Source organism: Lissotriton vulgaris, chromosome 12 (genome assembly GCF_964263255.1).
Source record: "Lissotriton vulgaris chromosome 12, aLisVul1.2, whole genome shotgun sequence".
Classification (NCBI taxonomy): domain Eukaryota; kingdom Metazoa; phylum Chordata; class Amphibia; order Caudata; family Salamandridae; genus Lissotriton; species Lissotriton vulgaris.
The window spans coordinates 338,561,213-338,579,135 of NC_141700.1; the positions used below are offsets into that span (position 1 = coordinate 338,561,213).

At 42.0% G+C, this 17,923-nt stretch overlaps 1 pseudogene; it reads right to left on the reverse strand.

Moving 5' to 3' along the window:
• Positions 1-16,316: 16,316 nt before the first annotated feature.
• LOC147674039 (large ribosomal subunit protein mL43 pseudogene) lies at positions 16,317-16,785 on the reverse strand (annotated as a pseudogene).
• Between the last annotated feature and the right edge of the window lie 1,138 nt (positions 16,786-17,923).

Genomic DNA, 17,923 nt, shown 5'->3' on the forward strand with positions numbered 1-17,923 from the left:
GGATGGGGGAGGCAAGATATGGTGAAGTGTAGCTCCAGGGGGGTTGGTCTTAGAGACACGAGCGGAGTGCTCGGGAGGAGCCTCCAGCCAATTAGACCTAGTCAAATTGGCCTGGGCTGCCCCCCTGGCTCTTACTTAGCAGGCGCCTCTATCGGCGTCCACGCTCGTGTTATAGTCCTGGCCCCTGCCCTGTGCTTGGTCGCCCAGCTCTCTTACTTAACCTCTCGGTTTGCCCTCCTTTGTCCCGAGGCAGTAAGTCTGAGCCGAGCTTTTGGTCAGTGATGGTGATGGTGATCGGTGATCGGTGATCGGTATTATTAGAGGCAGAAGCCACTACTCCGCTCGGCTATACTGCTCAGCTCTGCTGCTCTGCTACTCTGCTGCTCTGCTCTGCTGCTCTGCTGTCTTGCACGCTATCGCCACCAGCTGCTCAGTCAACAGTCAGCATACAGAGTACCTGATCAGCATACAGAATTCCCAGGAAATGGCTGTGGCCTCATTAGTATTCTCATTAGTGTTCTGAGGCTATCAGCCGTGTTAATAATAACGAGGAGGTTATCTCGCAGTTTCTGCTATGTTTGGTAGAACGATTGACAACTCCTGCCGCATGTGCTAAGTGATGGCAGCCTTGCACCGCAGGGGTTTACTTTTTTTCACGGTTCCTGCTGCTTGTTGATTCCCGGCGGGTGTTTGCCGAGAGATCCCTCCCTGCCGCTAGACTGTAGGTTGCGGCTTACCACCTCGGAATGCTGGGAGCTGAGGGCAGCCAAGAGCAGCAGTTGCAGCAGTTACCGCGAGGGGAGAGAGGAAAGAGGGTCAGCGGTTCCCTTCCTCCGGGGAGTATTTGGTTGAAGATATAGCTCACCCGCCCTCGCCTCACCTCGCCTCATGCCACAAGCTGCTCCCGGGCCGTCGGTTGTCTCCGAGGGGGCTCGCGGTCAAACGTTGTTTCGAACAACCGCAGTCGCCGTCAGCCCGACAGGTCGATAGTCCGAAACGCAACCAGCCGCAGCTCAGCCACAACTCCTCCACCACCGCAAGAATCAGCCGGAACCGGAACCAATGCACCAGTGAGTGTAGAAGAAGGGAAAGTCGAGTGGGCCTGCAGCACTAATTGTGCCACCCATCTAAGTAGCCTTTTAAACCTGTCTCAGGCCTGCCACTGCAGTGCCTGTTTACAGTTTACTTCCACATCAGCTTGTTATTTAAAACTACTTGCCAAGCTTGAAACTCCCCTTTTATTACACATAAGTAACATAAAAGGAAGGTACTAGGTAGCCCTAAGAACATATGCTGTGTAAATAAAAGGTAGGGCATCTACTGTGATGTTTTGCATGCCTTGGTAGTGACAAACATCTTATTTTGTTGTCTCTACTGTGAGGTCTACTCCTCCAATAGATTAGCATTTGGAATTCCATAATACACTTTTAAGCTTTAAATTCTGATCAGAGACGAGTGGCTTTTTCATGTTTTATATGTTTGGAAATGCAATGACAAAGCCTCCTTACTGGTGAAGTTACATTTAACATTACTGTTTTAGAAAGGCCACTTTAAGAAAGTCGACATTTCTCTGTGCTTATAATTCTGGGTGCTTTGCAGCCTGTCTCCAATGCAACCCTGGGTTGGGTGACAACTACACGTTGTGCACTCCCTTTAGACAGCCACAGACACAGGAAGATAAGGCTCACCTGCATGCTGAGCACTCATCTGCATTCCTCTGCATTCTGATGAGTCTTCTTGGGCAGGGAGGGATGGGAGGGGATGAAACTTACACTACACTTCAATAGGTGGTGTCCTGTCCACACACAAAGCACTGATTTGCCCCCCACAGATAGCCTTGAAGACACACCTTGGTTGAGAGGGATCCCTGTGCACTTTAGAGAACTGCTTTGAAGTCACCTGCTACATCAAAGACACTTTTGGGTATAAGTACTGGGTCTCTGACCTCCTAAAATCAGACACTTCTGGATCTTGAACTGAACCTGTGTCAGAAGGACTACTGTGCTGCTTAAAGGACTCATGTACTGCTTTTATGGAAGGACTGCTTATTTTTCTGCTTGTTGTCCTGCTGCCTGCAACTCCCTGACTCTGCTGAAGGAGAGATGGAATCTTTAATCCCTCCAAGTGACCTCCAAGGGCTTGCTTGCTTGCCTCCTGCTTCCTGAAGTCTCAGGGGGACAAACCACTTCCTCATATTATGGTGGTGCTGTTGGACTCTGCCTTCTGTGAGTCCTACCCTTGCCTGAGACGGCCTTTCCAAGTTCTGGGCATCATAGTGAGTTCTGCAGCTGTTTTCTACAAAATCAATGCATCATCTCCACTGCGCCAGTCGGAACCGATACATCCCCCTTTGACGCAGATGCAGAGGATGTTTGACGACATCGATTTTACAGTCTGCACGGCCCAATGATGCAGCTCGGCGATGATGCATTGCCTTCACCTTAGCGAAGGTCGACAATTACGCAGCGGTCCGACTGTGTGGAAAAATTGGTGCATTAAGCCCTCAGCATCAACGCTTTGCTCCATCCAAGGTACTTTCTCAGTGGACTCTGTGAGGTTGGCTTGAACTTTGGATTTGCACCAGTCCCTCACGCCTCAAGTAAACTTTTCACTAATGGTGCCTTCTATGCACTGCTTTTGCATTTATTCTTTAAAAATGCATATCTCAACTTCTGCGGATTGGATTTTTGTTGTTTTAGTCTTATTTCACTCAGATAGATAATCTATATATTTCTTGACTAGTGTGGATTCTTTTTGTGGTGTTTTCATTGTGTTATTTTGTTACTGTTTATGTGTTGCACAAATAATTTTCACATAGCCTCTTTTGTTAAGCCTGCCTGCTCTGTACCAAGCTATAGGAAGGTGAGCACAGGTTATTTCAAAGTGTGCATCTAGCTTACCCTGACTAGGGTGGTGGTTCCTGCCTGGGTGCATACCTCAGCCAACCAGGAATCCCGTTTCTAACAGTAAACAAGAAATATAATTGCTTGAAATGTAAGGGATCCAAAGAAAAGAAAGAAAATATGTGCTTCCTCTATCCATGTCAGGGAGGGTTGGATTATTTGTATCAGTCAATTAATCAATACTTATAAAGCACAACTTATTACCCGTGAGTGTATTCATGCGCTAGGTTGATGGGCTTAGTTGAAAATCCAGATCTTGATTCTCTTCCTGAAGTCTGTCAGTCAGTTCCTCCTCTTCTTATCAATGATCATCAATCAAAATAGTAGAATCACTGTACATTATTACATAGGAAACTGCAGGGACAGGGATTTCCTCAAATAAAGGTGTGTTGTAGAGGAACAGATGAAGGGAATGAAGAACAAACTAGAACTGAATTAGAGAACATGCACCGGCTACTGTGCTGCAAAGTTCACATTACCAAGGAACATTTCTGTTTTGCTTGACTAGAGTAAGTGAAGGGAGCATCATGAAAAAGAAAAGACATTTCCTAGTTCATCCAGGGCATTTGGAACAGTAATTGATGGATGGAAAATTGTGATGGTCTGAGGTGCAAAAATAAAATGGAGAAACAAGGTAGATGTAGGGTAAGTGCACACTGAGACAAGGCAAGTGTATAAAGAGAAAACAAGGTTGAACGAGTTTCAGAAATACAGAGGGGGAAGGAAATTAAGGGCCAGAATACCTGAAGAAAACATTTTCTTAGTATTCCCTGGGAGATGCCTTCAGTCTTCTCCTTCTAAACTGCTGCTGGTTGATAAAGTTAACAGAGCTTCCTGGGGTGGCAGAAGCTTGGTTCACACCACTTCCTTGGTTTGGGACCAAATGAGTGCAGGCTTCTGTGCAGGCAGGTCCACCAAAACCAAGATAGTCCAGAAGAGCTTCACCATTGCCTTTTGGCTTGCTCTTGCCAAGTTAAAATGAGAGCATTCATCTCCACATTCTGGAAGCTTCACAACTAGGTTCAATCACTCAATCAATTAATCACTTATAAAGAATGGCAAATTACCAATGAGGGTCACGAGGTGCAGGGTTGCTAATTGCTGCAAGGTGATATGTTCATTCGAACAACCAGGTCTTGAGTTCTCTCCGGAATTGCTGGAGTGATGAGGCAACCCTGGGATGCAGGGGAAAATTGTTCCAAGCTTTGGCCTTCAGATGTGAGAAATATTGTGCTCAAGCTATTGGCTCATTGGAGCCAGAAGGCATCCGTGAGGAAAGGGGAGGCAGATCATAGGTGTCTGATTGGTTGGTGGAAGGTCAGGTGGTTGTTAATGTATGTTGGTCCTTCTTTGTATAAGGATTTGTGTGCATGGGTCAGCATCTTCAAATGGCTTCACTTCTGGATCAGGAGCCAGTGTAGCTTCTTAAGATGGGGTGTGATGGGGGTCCATCTGGGGAAGTTGAATTTTGTATTGTCTGAAGTCTCTTCAGGAGGTTTACAGTGATTCCTGTGTAGAGTGTTTCCCATTGTCCAGCTTCCTTACGAAGAAGGCATATGTGGTGGTCCATCTGGTGTCGACTGGCAGCCACCTGAAGATCTTGTGGAGCATGAATAGGGTCCAGAAGGAGGCGGATAAGCCTGCATTTACTTGTTGCTTTATGGTAACCTTGCTGTCCAAGATGATGCCAAGGTTACGGGTGTGATCTGCCTGATCAAGGGCCGGGTCCAGTCTGAAGGCCACCTTGCATCATTCCATGGTGAGGTGGTGTTTCCAAAGATGAGGACTTCTGTCTTGTCTGTGTTCAGCTTGAGGCAGTTGCCCTTCTCCAGTCAGTAACATTCATCATACATCTGTGAATGTGGACTCTGGTGGTGGAGGGGTCTTCTGACAGCGAGAGGATGAGCAGGGTATCGTCGGCCTAGGAAATGATGTTAAGTCTGTGCTACAGTGTTGGACAGGTAGGTTGTGTACGCAAGGAAGAGGGTGATACTGAGGAATGATCATTGGGGGATGCCACGGATGGCCTTCTTGGGTTCTGTGGTGAACGGTGGCAAACAAATCCTCTGGGTTCTTCTTGTAAGGTATGAGGTGATCCATTTGAATGCGTCTCCATGGACTCTGATGTGGTAGAGTTTGTTGATCAGGATGGAATGGGAGAGGACAGGACTCTTTACCATTTGCAAGTGGCTTACCACCTACTTGAAGTGGGTGGTAAACTATGATTGTTTTGTGACCACATTCCGGTTGCAAAACAATTATACATGCCCTTGCGATTAGCTATTAGGAAGTGTTAGAAATGGGGTTTATGGTTGGCTAGGGTATGCCCCTAAGCCAAGCAGAGCCCACCACTCTAATCAAGGTAAGGGAGTTACACACCAAAGATAACCATTGCTCACCCCCTTGGTAGCTTGGCATGAGCAGTCAGGCTTATCCCAGCGCCAATCTTTAAAGTGTTTGTGCTACACACACACACACTAGTGACACTCCACATAATGTTATATAATAATACTTTTCTGTATTGCATATAAAAATAGACCAACACAACATGAACCAATAATCCCTTTGCCAATTAGGCAATTGTCAAAATATCACAGTTAGTGCAATAATATAAAAACGTATATGTTGTTCACAAAATTAAAACACCATCGCTGCTCATAAATGCAAATTCTGAAATACTACTCGCTATCCTGACCCTGAAAGGCAAAAACAACAAATGTCATAACATCAGGGCATGAAATGAAGCCGTTAGGTTAGGGAGATCCTACATTAGTACTCAATATACTGACAGTGCAAGGCATAAACACAACATACTTCCTTACATCAAGGCCCAAAAATGCAAAACATATGGAATTACCTAAGCATCCCCAAGAACGCATCAGTACCATACATATCACCTAACATAATAGAGAGCACCGCTCTTGTGTGCTGCTAATAGATACTTTACAGTAATACAGAACTGAAAACAATCAGTAGGGCAAAAACCATCTGGGCTCCTACTACCAGAGATGTGGCAACTTTCCGGGGGTAAGATCCGGACCTCCTTCATATGAAATCCAAAGCTCCCAGAAACAGGTTATGGCTTAAGCGCATGGCAAGATGGCCGATTTTTAGAGAGACTCTGCCCAGCTGAGCCCTTATCCGCTAATTATCCGCCTGTTCACACTGCATCTACCTGCTGAAATCGAGCGCTGCTCACCTTGGGATAATACTGCCTGTGTGGGAGGTGGTTTTGGCAGCTGCGAACCACCGAAGCGACCGCAGAGGAGGTGAGCCTGGCTGCGGTGGCCTGCTTGCAAGATGGCGGCTCCCGCGATGGGGAAACGACCTTTACAACGACTCATTCACAACGAAGTGCCTGAACCACGACTCCTTAACAACGACTGAACCTGAAACACAAGTCTTTTAACCACTAATGAATTAACAACTACCTCTGGGCAGTAGATGGCACTCTTGGATTGTTTATGAAATATGTATTCCTATTGAAAAAACGGTGGCTGGCTGTATTTTATATGGTTTTGTAGAGTGGATTTTTTTTTAGCAAAGTAAGTTTAGGAAACGCTTTAAAAAAATACTTTAAAATGTAAGTATTTTGGTAAGTATTAAAAGTAAGTATTTTGTGTAATATATATGTATATATATATACATATTACCTACTGGCGGTCGCCAGTAGGTAGTTATAGTTAGGATTTTTTTCAATGTTAAATCTCAAAATTCTATTTGGAATAACTTTGGCACCGGTTGACGAATCTGCCTGAAAATTTCCTGAAAATGGCCTCGTCGAGCTCCGGTCCTTCCTTGAAAGTTTGGGGGGGATACGTCAAGCGGGGGCCAAGATAAAAGGGGGGTCCCAAAACGCGTTTTCCCCATGTTAATTTCCATAGGGCGGTCGATTTCACTTTTAGCCCGAACGGCTGAATGGATTTCCACCAAACTTGGCAAAATTGTAGGGACTGGTAGCCCGATGTGCCTTTGCTATGTCTCAAGATGTGTGCTGCAGTGGATTTTGAGTAATTTAGGTTCAAAAAAATATATATATCTATAGGCGCTCTCCGGTGCGCGCACCGGAGTGCGCTCCTGGCGCGACACGCGACTTGTGCGCAGAAAGCTGATTGGCTCTTGGGTGTCTGTAAACATTCTAAACAGTCTGGAGCGGCCGCCATCTTGTGTCTCGGTAAAATCGAGACACAAGGGGTTTGAAAAAAAAAGGGGCAAATGACCATAAGGGGGAAGAGTAGACCCCCTCTGACCCCCTAGGTTTGATGTGGGGGCTAAAATAGGGTCCTGCGGGGCATTACATTTTTTATTTTTTTTTTCATTTTGCGCGGGGGAAGCGCATGGTACGCGCACCGGGAAGCGAAGCACGGGGAAAATCCAGGACCATATTTATGAAGGCCTTGCGCTGCCAGTTTTGCGCCGCCTGTGCGTCAATTTTTGTGACGCACCAGCGGTGTAAAAAAATGCGCATTGTTACGCTATATTTAAAAAGTGACGCATCTATCTAGATGCGTCACTTTTTAAATATAGTGCAACGAGGCACATTTTTTTACACTGCTGGTGCGATGCGTCACTTTTCTGTGCGCACTCCTTATGACATTCCAGATGTGTCATATTTAATGTATGACGAATCATGTTGCCACTGACCATGTCATGAGTGATGTAATATGTGATGTCATCAGCAGTGCATTGCACGCGCAAGTTATAGTGAGTCCGACTAACTATAACGTGGGAATTTCAATGGTTTTATATCAGTAAAATTTCCAGCTAACTATAACTGGTGTGAAACCTATGGTTTTTTCAGTGAATATATATATATATATGGAGTCAAATGTTTCTTCAATATTCCTTCGAAGAAAACACACGAACACTTGGATCTCCCAAAAAGCCTTTTAATTAGACAGTTTAAAGGCAATCACTCTACGCGTTTCGGGTCTGTGACCCTTGCTCACGAGTAAATTTCAACATACAAAGTGCAACTTAAATAGTCATGTGATAGTTGTGCAAATAAGGAAACAGAAAAACAGACTATAACTGTGATTCTCAAATAAAATAGCAAATGTAAATAATTCCTTTACCTCCTTATGCATATATTTTCTAGCGGTATATTGAATATTAAACTATATTCTTTTTAGTAACAAACATCTATATTAAACTCTTTTTAAAGCCATAGGGTTATAGGGGATTTCAACATAAAAATGGAGACAGGGGTAATTGAAAACAGAGGTAACTTTACTTGAGTTACTTTCGTCTGTGTGCCTCTTAGTCCTTTGTTAATCAGGACAGACTTTAGTGACTGTAAGGTATCTAGCCCCAGTGGGCATCCCCGGCTATACATCACCGCATTGATTAAATGCCTTATTGTATCCCCTTGTCACAATTTCTTTTTCGCTCATTCTGAGTGACCAACTTAGAAAAAGTTATTGAGCCCAAGTGGGCATTTCATTCCCCCAATTCACCACAATTTCACTCAATTTATGAAGTATACATGAAAAGATTCTCTCGGTATCTGTAAATTCTACCGCTTCTTTTCTTCATATGCTCTAGAGTAAAGAAAACAAATAAAAATTATAAATAAAACAAACCTGTGACTGATATGTACTTATTTAAAAAAAACAGATTTGTTATTACAATTATATATATATATATATATATATATATATATATATATATATATATATATATATATATATATATATATATATATATATATATATATATATATATATATATATATATATATATATATATATATATATATATATATATATATATATATATATATAATTGTTTTTCCACTGAAAAAACCATAGGTTTCAGGAGTGTTATAGTTAGCTGGACATTTCACTCGTACAAAACATGACATGGTCAGTGACATCGCTGATGACATCACTGATAACATCATCCAGTAAATGTGGTTTTGTTTGACATTTAAATATGTGTTATATATATACCAATCTGTATTGAAGAATGAGTGGATATATAAGTGTTTGGGTGGAGGATTTATTAGCTGCGTGACTGACTGTTTAAGGGAGTAATTAAAAGTGTCTCACTAAATACATGGATTAGTGACTAAACTGTTTAAATGTCTGTATCACTATGTCTGTTGTTGTGTAACCTGCTGTATCAGTTGGTCACTAGCTATATGATTGTCTATATTAGTTATTGATTAGGTGGCTCAGTATGTGTATGGGAGACTCAGTGTGTGTGTGGCTGGGTGGGGGTGTGTGAAAGTAAATAGATGTGTGAGTGGTTGTTTGACTAGGTGTATGAGTTTAAGAGTGCATGTGGAAACAGTTTTGGTGATTGAGTGTTTTTATGGGTGTGTTGGTGAACGAATATATGTCTCACTGCTACATCTCCAACGAAGTACAAAAATAAAAGGCATTGTATGTGAGAGTTGGTGTATATAAATAAGTATATATAAGAGTCAGTGATTGTGAGAGTGACTGTATGGATGAGTGTAAAATTGTAATAGTGATTTTATAACAAAGTAACTATGAGTACTATGTATATGAATAAATGATCTGTTATTATAATTAGGAAAATTTATAGAGCGCCTGGTTACGCGCACCAGCGTGTCCCCACGCTATGGTAAGTAGAGTAAACAGTCCAAACAGCCATCACAGCCTCCTACCTTCCGTATAGGTGAGTCTTAAGTTTTTTTCTAAAAATGGACTCTGAAGGCTCCAAACGTAGCTCTATAGGCAGGGGATTCCACTGCTTAGTGGCCAGATATCTAAAAGACCTGCCCCCCATTCGAGCCTTCTTTATTTTTGGAATTTTCAATAGCCCTGTACAGGAGGAACGCAGGTCCCCTATAGGCTCATAACGAGTGACCAGACTCTGTAGCGGGGCAGGGGCTTTACCGCTCAGGATGCGATGACACGTGGAAAGAGCCTTGAACTCCACCCTGCTCCTGACAGGAAGTCAGTGTAAGGCCTGAAGCGCTGCTTTAGAGGGAGATCTCCTGGGGAGCCTCAGAACTAAACATGCAGCTGCATTTTGCAGCACCTGGAGGAGGTTGAAGGTCGCTCCCGTGGCCCCCAGATACAGCAAATTGCCGTAATCTAGGCGCAAGGTGACGAGGGCATGCACCAGCGCCCGACGAGCTGTGATAGGCAGAAGGTCCAAGACCTTCCTCAAGGTTTTTAAAACTCCGAAGCATACCCCCACCACAAGGCCAATCTGGGGGCCAAAGGCGAGGTCGACATCAAGCCACACCCGAGATTCCTTGCTTCCTGGCAAGGGACAGGGGTTTCTCCCAGACAGGGTGGCCACCATGCCGATGACCAGACAGATGTCCCTCTGCCCACCACGAGTACCTCGGTCTTGCTGCCGTTTAGTTTCAAACAGTTGGCGGACATCCAGGTTGCCAGTTCTTGCATGCAAACTCTGAAACTGTCCGCCGCAAGACTTGGCATGCGTGAAAGGGAGATGACCAACTGCGCAGTCGGCATAAGACACAAGGCGCAGGCCATGACTTTCAACAATCGCCGCCAACGGGGAGACATATAGATTCAACAGAGTTGGGCTCAGGGACGAGCCCTGCGGCACGCTCCGGCCCAAACTGATCTCCCTAGAATAACAATCTCCCAGACGGACTTAAAAGCATCTGCTTGTCAGGAAGGACTGGATCCATCTAAGCGCCGCTCCCGATACCCCTTCATCATCCAGACACTGTAGCAAGATAGAATGAGCTACAGTGTCGAATGCTGCGCTTAGGTCCAGAAGGATCAGGGCCATAGTCTGGCCCTCATCCACACCCTGCCGTATGGCCTCTACTGCCATAAGTAGTGCTGACTCCGTCGAATGTCGTGGGCTGAAGCCAAACTGAGAATCGTGAAGCAGGGAAGCCTCTTCCACAAAATTCATCAGCTGGAGGTTCACAGTTTTCTCCGCAACCTTCCCCATATATGGCAAGAGAGAAATCGGTCGTGTGTATAACTGTGTAGGTGAGTAAATGTAAGTGTGATTGATTCTTTTCAGGAGTGAATAGGATGATTGCATAACCGACTAGGATGACTGCTGATGTGTCAATGTCTATATAGGTTTATGAGTGCATTTGATAGTGTTGTATTGATCAGTGACTGTATGTATAAGTGATTCTGTGGGTGAATGGGTATTTCTGTGTATAGGCTTAGAAATCAGTGAGTGGGTATGTAGTAACTGGTATTGACGTATCAATGGTTTCAAATATGTTACTCTAGTTTTTACTAGTGTGTGATAACGTGTATCAGATTATCACATGGATGATGTCATCAGTGATGACATTTGAGATGTCATCAGTGATGTCACTGACCATGTCATGAATGATGTAATATGTGACATCATCAGCAGTGCATTGTGGGCGCACAAGTTATAGTTAGCAGAACTAACTATAACGGAGGAATGTCTATGGTTTGGTACGAGTGTAATGTCCAGCTAACTATAACACCCCTGAAACCTATGGTTTTTTCAGTGAATATATATATACATATGTATATGTACAAATATATGTGTGTGTGTATAAATATATATATGTATATGTATTCATATGTGTGTATGTATATATATAAATATATATTCACTGAAAAAACCATAGGTTTCAGGCCTTATATAGTTAGGAATTAGCTTTTAAAAAACCTTTAAAATTCACTCAAAAACTATAAGTTTTAGGGGTGTTATAGTTAGCTGGACATTTCACTCATACAAAACCATTGAAATTGCTCCTATATAGTTAGTTGTACTAACTATATTTCACGCACCCGCAATCCACTGCTGATGATGTCACATATTAGATCATTCACGACATGGCCAGTGACATCACTGATGACATCTCAAATGACATCACTGATGACATCACTGATGACATCATCCGGTGAATGTGGTTTGCTTCGTTATTTAAATATGCATTATATATAGCAAATTGCATTGAAGAATGAGTGGATATATATAAATAAATATTTGGATGGAGAATTTAGTAGCAGTGTAATTGACTGTTTACTTGACCAATTTAAAGTGTCTCACTAAATATAGTGGATAGTGACTAAACTGTGTGAATATCTGTATCACTTTGTCAGTTGTTATGTAAACTGGTTCTACAGTTGGTTACTAGCTATGTGAAAGTCTATATTAGTTATTGATTAGTTAACTGAGTATTTGTATGGGAGAGTGAAAGTGTGTGTGATTCAGAGGGGGGGTGTGACTGTCCAAAGATGTGTGAATAATTGATTCAGTAGATATATGAAGTTAAAACTACATGTTCTAACAATTTGGATGAGTGAATCTTTTTATGGGTGTGGTGATGAGCAAATATATTCCTCAATGGTACATGTCCAATAAACTAGAAAAATAAAAGGCAGTGTATGTGTCAATTGTTGTATATAAATAAGTATACATAAGACTCAATGGTTGTGTGAGTGACTGTATGGATAACTGTATACTTGTAACAATGATTTTATAATTCACTAAGTATGACTTACTATTTAAATGAATAGATGAAGTGGTGTTTGTATAAGTGTGTAGCTAAGTAAATATGTAAGTATGATTCATTGTTTACATACGTGAGTAGCTTGACTTCATATGTGAATAGGATGTGTGCTGTTGTTTAATGTCGATATAGGTGTATAAGTATTTTTGATAATGTTCTATTGTTCATTGACAGCATGTATGAGTGAATCTACAGGTAAGTGATTAGATGTGTGTATACATCTATGAATCACTGAGTGGGTTTTTAGATACTTGTATTGCTGTGACAATGGATTCAAATATGATACTCTGTATTTTACAAAGAGTGATGAAAGATTTTACTAGTGTATGAAAAGGTGTATGTGATTGTCACGTGGATGATGTCATCAGTGATGTCATCAGTGATGTCATTTGAGATGTCATCAGTGATGTAATACGTGACATCATCAGCAGTGGATTGCGGGTGCGCGAAATATAGTTAGTACAACTAACTATATAGGAGCAATGTCAATGGTTTTGTATAAGTGAAATGTCCAGCAAACTATAACACCCCTAAAACTTATAGTTTTTTGAGTGAATTTCAAAGGTTTTTAAAAGCTAATTCCTAACTATATAAGGCCTGAAACCTATGTTTTTTTCAGTGAATTTCAAAGGTTTTTTAAATGCTAATTCCTAACTATATAAGGCCTGAAGCCTAAGGTTTTTTCAGTGAATTTGCAAGGTTTTTAAAATGCTAATTCCTAACTATATAAGGTCTGAAACCTATGGTTTTTCAGTGAATTTGCAAGGTTTTTTAAATGCTAATTCCTAACTATATAAGGCCTGAAACCTATGGTTTTTAAGTGAATGTGCAAGGTTTGAGAGCTCTCAATGCTAGATATGGCCTCCTCCATCCATGCCTTTTCAAGGTCACTTATAAGGAGAAGACCACTACTTTTGAGGATCCTGCTGCACTGCAAGAATTCCTTCGTCGACATGGAGCGAGTGCTATGGACACCTCCGGCGCAACCTGATTGGACTTAACTGTACCCGATTGGTCTTAGTCCTGTGATCCTTGTCTCAATTTTGTACTTCATCCTCTTCCTATTGTTTTATCCTTTTTTTACTAACCTTAGTTTTTATCCCTCTTCATATAGGTTCATTCCCGAGCAATCCATCCTACTGTTTCCTTTGTTAGCCTCTTATACTGTCTTTCTTTTTGTCACTGTGCAGGCGGAGGTCCGGATGCGGTTGCTTTCTCGCCCTTGTCATCGCTGTCTCTGGTGCCCTCATTCCCTGTTTCGCGTTTGTCCTGTAAGTATGTTTTTCAGTCATCTGTTCTGGACTTGTACTGTCTTTATGTTCTTCATCCCTTTCTATTCTTCTTTTTCTTCACCAATGCTTTTCTTTTCCTTCCTTCTCTACTTATCTATCTTCCTCATCCCCTGTCCTTTCTGCTATGAGATCCTTTTTCATTTCCCTCTTTTTGCTGACTCAGTAAGCTTGTTTTTGTTCTAAATATTCTCGCTGTATTTCGTTCTGTGTAACTACCTGTAATGTTAAGGATTTAAACAACCCAATTAAGAGGCAACGAGTACTGTCACATCTTGCTGGACCTAAATCTGATGTGGCCCTTATCCAAGAATCTCACCTTTCAGAAGCTGAAGCCTTAAAAGTTAAACGTTGTTGGGTGGGGCATGTTTTCTTTTCTCCCACTGACAATAAAAAGGGTGGGGTTTTGATTTTATTTCACAAAAAGTTAAATGTCTCTGTAGTTTCTCAGGAATGTGATTCTCAGGGTCGTTGGTTAATTGTTAAATTGCTTATTGATAAGATACCAATTGTGTTTTTTAATGTTTATGCCCCCACTGGTGTTGATAAGTTATTTTGGCCCTCTATATCCGACAACTTCTCCACCCTAACTGATGATTATATTATTTTTGGTGGCGATTGCAATTAGATTTTTGATCCTATCCTTGACCGTCACTCCAAAGTTAAGTTTTCACCCTCTAGGATGCACTCCCAATTCACCAAAACCATTCAACACAATGCATTAGTGGATATTTGGAGACTTTGTAACTCTGATCTTAGAGAATATAGTTTTTATTCCCCCACACATAATTCTCAATCACGTATTGATTATCTCTTCCTTAGTAAATGTTTAACCCAACATGCTATTCATTCTGATATTGGTTCCATTTTGATCTCTGATCATGCCCCTGTACTCGTTGTATTGACCTCATTCCCTTTTCTCCTCACTCTGGTGAATGGAGATTTAATAATTCACTGCTCCTTGATCCTACTTTCTGTACAGACTTTTCTAAGTTTGCGCCTGAGTTCTTTCTACCTAACCACACTCCTGAATCTTCTTTTGTTATGGTTTGGGATTCTTTTAAGGCAACTGCTAGGGGTTTTATTATTAATTTTGTCTCACGAAGGAAAAGAGCTAATGAGGCTAAATCAGGGGTCTCCAACCTTTTTTGTAGTGAGAGCTACTTCTGATCAGTGAAAATCGTCGTGAGCCACTAAAGGCCAGGTAATTTGCGCAATTTTTTGAGACACCTCCCATGCCCTGCTTCATTGTCTCTAAGCCTAATTTCTTTGTGACCCATTCTGTGGTTTGAACAAAATACACATAGATTGCCCTTTAGAGCTGTTCAAAGCTGTCTGCAGACTGAAAATCATAACATAATAAACGGTATATCTACCTCACACCTCATTCACCACACTGCTACGTGCTGCATACTCAAACCATAATAATTGCACCTTGGAGTTCATCAGGCAAGACAAGGAAACCTTTGCAGATTATTGGAGCAACAAGTGGCCGATATTTGGAAAGGTGGCAACCTTAACTTCATTATAAAGCACTTCACTCACAACACATGCTTTAACTCTGCAAAGTCCATTTTCAGAAAATGCATAGTTCTGCAATGTTCAGCAACAGACTGTCTGCTAAGCCTTGCACTCGCTGTACAGTCCTCTTCTACTTCCAGTAATATTATAGTAGCATGAAAAATAGGGCAATGTCCCTCAGAGCATACCTCAATAAACAGAATGCTCCATAGTCAGATCAATAACAAGTACTAGCCAGGAACGACCCTTTGTAATCCATTAAAAAAGCATCTGTTGAGTAGGACTCACCTACAAACAATACGAACACATGCAAAAACAGATAGTTTGATAACTTGCATATTATTGAAATAATAGAAATAAAGCATACTTATACATTAACAAATGTAATATACAGATCTAATTTATCCAAACTCTTACACATAATCAAATACTGAAAACGCTGCAAACAAGTGACCTTGAATTTGTTCCTTAAAAACAAAATGTCAAATCCGATCACACCTTGTGCATGCACACACACTCCAGATCACTACTGCACTCACCAGCCTGCTTTCCTCCTTCCTGCATAGGCCATGAGTATCTGAATCAGTGTAACAATAGAGTCCTTCATTTAACATTCTTCTAAGTAGCACCTCAAGAACCACATAGACAGAACATCAATGGGATCAAAGTGCATGGCTAAAATCAGGAAAGGACTAAAGAGCCTTGTTAAAAAAAAAAAAAAAATTTGCATCATCTCAGCCACTAAAATTGTAAACTGCCTCTATTAAACGCATAGTAGTAAAAGTACTTAACAAATCAATTTGTTTGTCATAGATGTGGTGCAGCAAAACACAGCTCCATGTCACACAAGCAGAGCTGCCTTAGCACAAAGTGATGGGCCTGTTTTGGGAGGATCGGGTCAGTACATGTAAAGCGCTTTGATTTCAACATTGGCTGCCACTGCGCTTTAAAACTGAAAGAATATATAATACAGTACAGCACAGTGGCTGCCGATGTTAAAATCAAAGGGCCTTGCATGCACTAAGCTGCTTTCACTGACTTCAACACGAAGGCAAATTTAAAGCATGCTGTAGTCCGTGAAAGTAGTTTAGTGCAGGCAAGGACTTTCGTTTTTTTTAGTCCTTTTCCTTAACTTTATTTAGGCAGTTCGTTTTGTGTTTGGTTAACCGAGTAAAAAGCTTTGACATTCAGAAAGATTGGCTGGTTGATGAAGGGGTGCCGGAGCCCCTGGATGCTGGGGCTGTCTGTGTGGTATATTTCGCGTATGAGGATAATGTCCAGTCCAGATTGATTACCCATTTTCTGAACAAGTTGTACAATTTAATCAGCAGATTTGATAGTTACCAGCTCTTCCTTCACTGCTCCGTTCAAATATTCTGCTATGAGCTTAGGATGGCGCATTTCTGGGGAGTAACATACATCACAATGCCAGGATTCCGTTTGGCAAAATCTACAACGTTTTCTTATATAAACTTTCTGGCAACCTTTGAATTCTGTGTGCCCTTGCTGAAAACCAGGGTGAGTCTCTTGAGCTGGCGTACCGTCCTACTCCGTTCTGCAGCACGCTCTGCAGGAACCTGCTTGGGGTTCCACGGGAGGTCATGCTGCAGGCTGGGATCCGCAAAGCACTGTCAGTGGAAGAGCAAACACACAGGGCCGGACTTTCGATTTTGCCCGCAAAGACCTTGGATTTTAATATCGGCTGCCACTGCGCTTAGTTACTGAAGTCCGTTGTAAAGCGCGGTGGCAGCTGATGTTAAAATCAAAGGCCTTAGTTACAATACACTTAGCCGGTTTTAAGAACTATGCTGCTATTAATCCAGGTGCACACTTACCAGTCCTGCGCAACTTCCCACGAGGATCCGACGGCAATTATGAAGCACGGTGCCTGCCTGGAAAGGCAGGTGGCGCGTGACTTCAGGAAGAACGTCACGTTCTTTAGCCCGACTCACCCCAGCTAAGCTTGCTTCAGCAAATCAGAACAGCTGGTTTGTGTGAGGGCGGGCAAGGGCTGATAGCGGACAAAGACCACAAAGGGATACAAAATAAAATGCTTAAATTACGTCTCTGTAATTAGGAAGCATCACGAGCTACTCCCAGAGGGTCGGCGAGCTACCGGTAGCTCGCGATCGACCGGTTGGAGACACCTGGGCTAAATCATCTCTCTTACTCAGTAAAATTAAGCAGCTTGAACTTGCCTACCACTCCTCGAACACCGACGCTTCCCTTAAAGATCTCATTGAGAACAACATTTTTTTTAATAAATTCACCACAGATGCTGCTTCGAATTTATTACTGAAGTTTAATGCTCGCTATTATGGTGGTCAAAACAAAATGGGGAAATTACTTGCTAACTATTTGAAAATTCGAAAAGAACGAACAAGAATTTAATTGATTAAATCATCGACTGGGGATTCCTTATTTAAAGATAAGGACATTCTTAATGAATTTATGCTTTTCTACAAAAATCTATACACTCCAGAACTTGTTCCTTCTTCGGCTGATATTCTCTCTTATTTCCTTTCTATCTCTCCTCCTCCTTCAACTCATGTAGATTTTGGGTCTCTGGATGCCGATATCTCACTTTCCGAAGTTTTTCACGCTGTCTCCAAATTGCGTCATGGTAAAGCCCCTGGCCCTGATGGGTTTACTATTGAGTTTTACAGTCATTCGCTTCTTTTCTCCTACCAAAACTCTTACTTCTATTTCAAACTTTCCAGAGCTCTGGTCTATCGAGTGGG